The sequence below is a fragment of the Hypomesus transpacificus genome, chromosome 12 (genome assembly GCF_021917145.1).
Source record: "Hypomesus transpacificus isolate Combined female chromosome 12, fHypTra1, whole genome shotgun sequence".
In the NCBI taxonomy this organism is placed as follows: Eukaryota; Metazoa; Chordata; class Actinopteri; order Osmeriformes; family Osmeridae; genus Hypomesus; species Hypomesus transpacificus.
In genome coordinates, this window is record NC_061071.1 from 374978 (window position 1) to 381216 (window position 6239).

The window sequence follows — 6239 nt, forward strand, 5'->3', positions numbered from 1 at the left end:
AGTCTCTGTTAAAGTTCTCCGTAAAAGTAAGGTCTGCATGTCCTAGATCATTTCTCAGGCCAGGTGTGGCATCCTCACTTGACCTTGTGGAGTTTTCAGTGAAGGTAGCGGTCAAAGAACACAAACCAGGAAGTTCTCCCATTGTTCTTGTAAAACTCAGCTCTGCAACATGAGCTCAAAGATGTACTCTGTCTTGCAAAGACAAGAAGGCAGACAGAGTATTTTATAGGATGTCCCAGTCAAGGTAGATTTATGGATGAGTTTTCCTTTGTACTGGACCTACGGTATGTTCTGAAATGTAGAACAGAGATATAAATGCTTGTCTGGCCAAAGAACAATGCCAGAAATTCAAACCAATGCAAATAAATCTTTGGCCCACGGTTGAAAACAGGGGGATGTCACTCAAAGCAGCATGCAATCAAGAAACTAACCAGGGTGAGATTTTTTAACACGTACCGCGAGGAGGGAAAACTGACCCTAGAACAACATCCCAAAACAAGTCTACTCAACTCCCCCTCTGGGATGTGTGTTCATGACAGGGGTGCCTTTATTTCAGGAAACATTCCACACATCGCTGTTTCCGTGCGCTTGTCATGAAGCACAAATGTGGCGTCCGCTTTGAGTTTATTTTCACAATTCCTGCCAACACGTCAACATTTTCAATAGAAAAAATAAAGATCACGTGAACTTTAGATCATCAGATTATGTTGTTGGATTTTAACAGAACCAAACCTTCTTCTCCAAGTCCTTGACAACGTTTCTCCATTATTATACTCAGCGTTAAATATCACCATTTATTTCAAGAGCAGTGACAAATGTGCTGGTTTAAGCTATAACCATTTAGCCCTTGACAATTCTGAGAAACACTTTTTCCAAGGAATGGAAAATATTAAATGATTTTCTCCTTTTCCAAACAGCCCTTCAAATGAGAGATGGCCCAACAAGGGGGATGGGCTTTATGTGCCACTAAAGGGTTGGCCAGTGAGGTCTACATCTGCAATCGTTCTTCAAATGATTAAACTTGCAGATAAAAAGTTTTAATTTGATATTTGGAGTCCATTTTGCTGGTCTACTGACCACCCCTGTGCCAGATGCCAGTGGAGTTAAATTTCCCATATGACCGCAGAACGTAGGAAACTCCTTGAGGAGAAATAGGAGGTATTAGTTCAATAGTGATACGGTGTTGCAGTGTATGTGAAAAGTAGTATTAGTGAAGCTTGGGTGAGGTGTCACCAAAATGCACCCACTCTATTTCCCCACTAACATAATACCGTGAGTTACAGTAATTTCATGGTTTGGGCAACTGTCAGATTCTGAGGAGGCGGTTTTCCCCTACTCTAACCTTCGCACTAACTGCAGTATGACCGCAATATATTCCATTCCCAACTTTAACACGGTTCTATACAATAAAAAGATGCAGCTTTAAAAAAAACAAAAAAAAAGTGAAAGCGACAAAAATAGGATCAAGAAATCGTTGAGCCCTAAGCAACGGCCATGGAGAAAATTATGGGATGTTCTATCATTCTCTCCTCTGCAGCTCTCCTGCTCTTCAGTGCTGACCATGTCGACTTCTCTCATCCATGTGTTTTTTCAAGCTGGCTGGGAAGTCCAAAGCAATGAGGAGTTGTAAACAAAAGGAACAACTGAAATCCATAACTCGAATAAAACAAAGCTTACTCTTGACCTAAATACGCTGCCCTAGTTTCCACACTCAACCTCAGGGGAAGGAAAACCAGTCCATCCAACTGTGATGGAAGATGGGCAGTTCTGTGAGTCCCGCAGGTGTCAGGGAGAACCAGTCGTGAACTGTAGTCCACTTCCACAAAACCATTAAACACTTCAACTTTAACAATAGCCTAACAGATTGAAAACACATGGGGACGGGACATCATAATTGATTTATGGACAAATTCATCCAGTTGTGTGATGAATCCTCATGTGTTTCTCAGAGGGTTCTAAGTAGCCATGAATGAGTACTCCTGGATGGGTTGTAAAGTGGTCTCCCATTTTAAGCAATGAAGAAACCTTCAGGATGACGAATCGAACCATGAGCTAGAATGATGGTAGATCTCTACCAGACCAGCAAGCACAGACGCTTTTGGAGTAATGATGAGAGAACTGAACCTTGAATTGAGGTTGTTCACCAGTAGCAGATGCAGTTCTCCATGGTCTGACCAACAATACATTTACATTTAGTCATTTAGCATACGCTCTTATCCAGAGCGACTTACAGTAAGTACAGGGACATACCCCCCCAGAGGCAAGTAGGGTGAAGTGCCTTGCCCAAGGACACAACATCAAGCAAGGCCGGGAATCGAACCGTCAACGTTCTGATTAATAGCCCAATTCCCTAACCGCTCAGCCAATTTCGCTTAGCCAATTCCCCCCCCCCCCCATGGCCCCCCCAACATGCTGTGAGGTAAATATGCTGCTGGGTAGTTTGAACCCGGCTTAGCGTAAGTTATTTTTCCAAAACGGTAGCTAGCTAACTTTAGTTAGCTGCCGGGTTAATTACCTAGCATTGTACTCGTAGCAATGCTACTACCATGTTAGTGTTACGTGTTACTTTGTTTGCCTTCTTACCAGTACATTCTGGAACCATACTAAAGCGTTGGTCGCGTAGTTTTCGGAAAATACTTAACTGGAAAGTTTGAATCACATGTTTGCGACGTTACGCTGTGGCGGCAACTTTCAAAAGAGGGGCAACAAAACTAAATCTACTCTCATTGACTGAACGTCTCAATGGACGTGATTGTTTCCCTTTCTAAGATTACATGTATCATTCCTCATGGATACATCTCTATTCATCTGCAACTTGAGCTTGAACTTTGATTCTTTCTCCTCTCTGACAGTGCACAGACGTTTTTTTCGGCACCTTATGTCCCCCCCTCCGTCTCGCCCCTTCATCCAGCGAGAAGAATATGAGCGTCGGCATGCATGGTTGGAGTTGTGCAGAATCCTGCACGTGTAGAGGAGAGTCCATTCATGGATTGTGGAAACAACTAACAACCAATCAATCTGTGGTTACCACATCACCCAGTAACACCTGTGAGCCGGAGTCTTCCGCTGTGCTGAAAGAGAGAACATTGGAGGTGGCTGGCATGGGCTTGTGTTACATAGAGGTAATCCCCATTTGGAATCATGTGAAACCAAATACTTCCTCACCGTTAAGTCACTGAGAAAGCTTCATGCAGTAACTGTATAGTGTAATAGAAATGAATGAATGACCTTTCATGTGTTTGTTTCTGTAACCACATCCCTCCACACCTCCCACCCTCGCACACACACCTACACTTTCTCTTTTTCTGTCTCACAACACACAAACACACTCTTTCTCTCTCTCTCTTTCTCACACGCACAGACATACAGACACACACACACACACACACTTTCTTCGTTTCTGTATGCCTTCTTCTTGTACACTGTCAGTCCCCAAGCCATTGACCAGACCCAGGATGAGACAAAGAGGGCATTGTGAGGCCTGATTTTCCTTTCTGCAAGAGAGAGAGCAGACATGGGATTTTTATATAAGCTCAGAAAATGTCTCTCTGAATTGGCGTTATACAGTTTTCTCCTCTAGCTTCAAACCTCATCACTGTGATATGTTGCAGGTGCAGAGTGGGCTGTGGAACTCTGAGGGTAGCGATGCTTTGGACAATACAGTTTACAACTATTTCTTCAAGGTTGTTGGACCTGGGGTGGGTTTTCTTGAAAATGTTATCAAACAAACACAATCCTTTTCTTTGCAGTCTGCAATGGACTTTAGGTGAACTAAGAACAGAAAGCTTGTTGTTTTATAGTTGTGTATGGAGTCAACATGCTGAAATGCACATGCATCCTGGTTTAATGATGATTAATTACAAGCCATTAAGCTGTGACTGTTGGATTGTTTTGTTCATCGGTATGTGCCCAGACTATATGATCTCACTCAAACAGAGTTGTATTAGATCAAATCAAGTACTGTGATTTTTGTTAAAATAAATTGCTTATTATTAAAAGGTGTGCAGCGTATTATTGTATTTTCCGTACTGAAAAAAAAGTATAATTACCAACAACAACAAAATACATTATAAAACAATAGTTTAACTATTGTCTGTTTTTAATGTGACTTTAAACAGGCAGAAAGCCCTCAAATTAGCATCCACTTTTATCCTGATCAACAATTCCAAAACATTGGGAAAGATCTGTTGTTCTGTCTAAACCAAACCTCTGTTAATCACCAGGCTTCTTCATCCCAGTTGGAACAACAATGTAAGATTCCTGTGTCCTACCAAGCTTGGCTGAGGTGAAATCCTCTGTTTTACAGAGGGTCCAGAGTTGTAATTGCTGTGTCAAAACCTCCACTAATTAGTCCAAGCCCTTATCCCGGCAAACTCTCTCTCTCGTTCCCTTTTGATGTGGTGTCGTTTAACTTTTTACAAGATTAGGCTCAGAGCCACTTTGGCCCAATTTTTTACGCTATAACTGCGTTTATGCATGCGGTCCACAGATAAAAAAGAACTGAACCTGTACAGAGTTAGTGTTGGCTACCTGTGTGTCAATCCTTGATTGTCCCCGGGACAACTCGACACCAGGGGTTGGCCACTAGGGCTGTGTCACGTTGTAACATGTTGTAAGGGGTTAACTTTTATTTTCTGCCAGAGCAAAATGAGTCCAAAAAATCCCCCTTATTTTTCCACTTGCAACAGTTTCCGTTTTTTTGTCTTCGTTTTTCTCTCAGTGTTTTTCTCTCAAGGGCAGGATTTGCCTTAGCTTTCATTGGTTCTACCATTCACACCCCTGGCTGGCAGTCAGTTGTCAGTAAGTTTTTTTTTCTCCAGTGAATATGTCCCAATGCATAATTAAATTCATAATTACATTATTGTCATGAATCATTAATATCCCCACCTGCACTTCCTGTGTGTTGGAACAGAATGCTTGTCAGTCTGGTGAGTCTGTCTCCACGGTATCCTGTCTCATGCCAAGGCACGTGTGGAGCACAGACCCCCCCTCCTCTTTCACCTCCTCCTCTCACCCGCTCTCTCTCTCTCTCTCTCTCTCTCTCTCTCTCTCTCTCTCTCTCTCTCTCTCTCTCTCTCTCTCTCTCTCTCTCTCTCTCTCTCTCTCTCTGTCTCTCTCTCTCTCTCTCAGCCTCCCCCAATCCATCACACACACCACAAATACAAACGCACTCAAGCTTGGATCACACACACACACAGACACACACACACACACAGATATACACACAGACACACACACCACAACAGTCCGGGGTTCTGCTTCTTGGCAAGACTGCACAGTCGCTGCCTCCCTAACATTGAAACTCTCCTGGCACTCCACTTCTGTCACTTCTACTCCACCAGAATATGCTGCTCTGTGTGTGCGCAACTGAAAACACGCCAGTGGTTTGGCATGTCCCAACGGGCAATTGTGAGTCAGGTGAAGGTGGTGGTGGGTCAAGATCTCCTCTGCAGGACCCCAGCTCCAGTGAACAAACCCGGGAGACCCTAAGTCTGCTCTTGTGGTCTCTACCACCACAGACAGGATCGGCGCTCTGCTGTTTCTCTGAATCTCTCTGCATCTGCACTGCATTTGTTCCTGAACTGTTCAGCGTTTGGGAGAAACAACACGATTACACAGAGGGGGTGGGAGTAAACACTGCAGAGAAAGAGAGAGAGAGAGAGAGAGAGAGAGAGAGGGGAGAGAGAGAGAGAGAGAGAGAGAGAGAGAGAGAGAGAGAGAGAGAGAGAGGGGAGGGAGAGAGAGAGAGAGAGAGAGAGAGAGAGAGAGAGAGAGAGAGAGAGAGAGAGAGAGAGAGAGAGAGAGAGAGAGAGAGAGAGAGAGAGAGAGAGAGAGAGAGAGAGAGAGAAAGATAGAGACTGGAGGAGAGAGTGGTGGGGAGAGACAGAGAAAGATAGAGACAAGAGGAGAGAGTGGTGGAGAGAGAGAGAGAGAAAGATAGAGACAGGAGGAGAGAGTGGTGGAGAGAGAGAGAAAGATAGAGACAAGAGGAGAGAGTGGTAGAGAGAGAGAAAGATAGAGATAGGAGGAGAGAGTGGTGGAGAGAGAGAGAAAGAGAGACAGGAGATGAAAGTGGTGGAGAGAGAGAGAGAGAAAGATAGAGACAGGAGGAGAGAGTGGTGGAGAGAAAGAGAGAAAGAGAGAGACAGGAGGAGAGAGACAGGAAGAGACTGGTGGACAAAGTGAGAGAGAGAGAGAGAGAGAGAGAGAGAGAGAGAGAGAGAGAGAGAGAGAGAGAG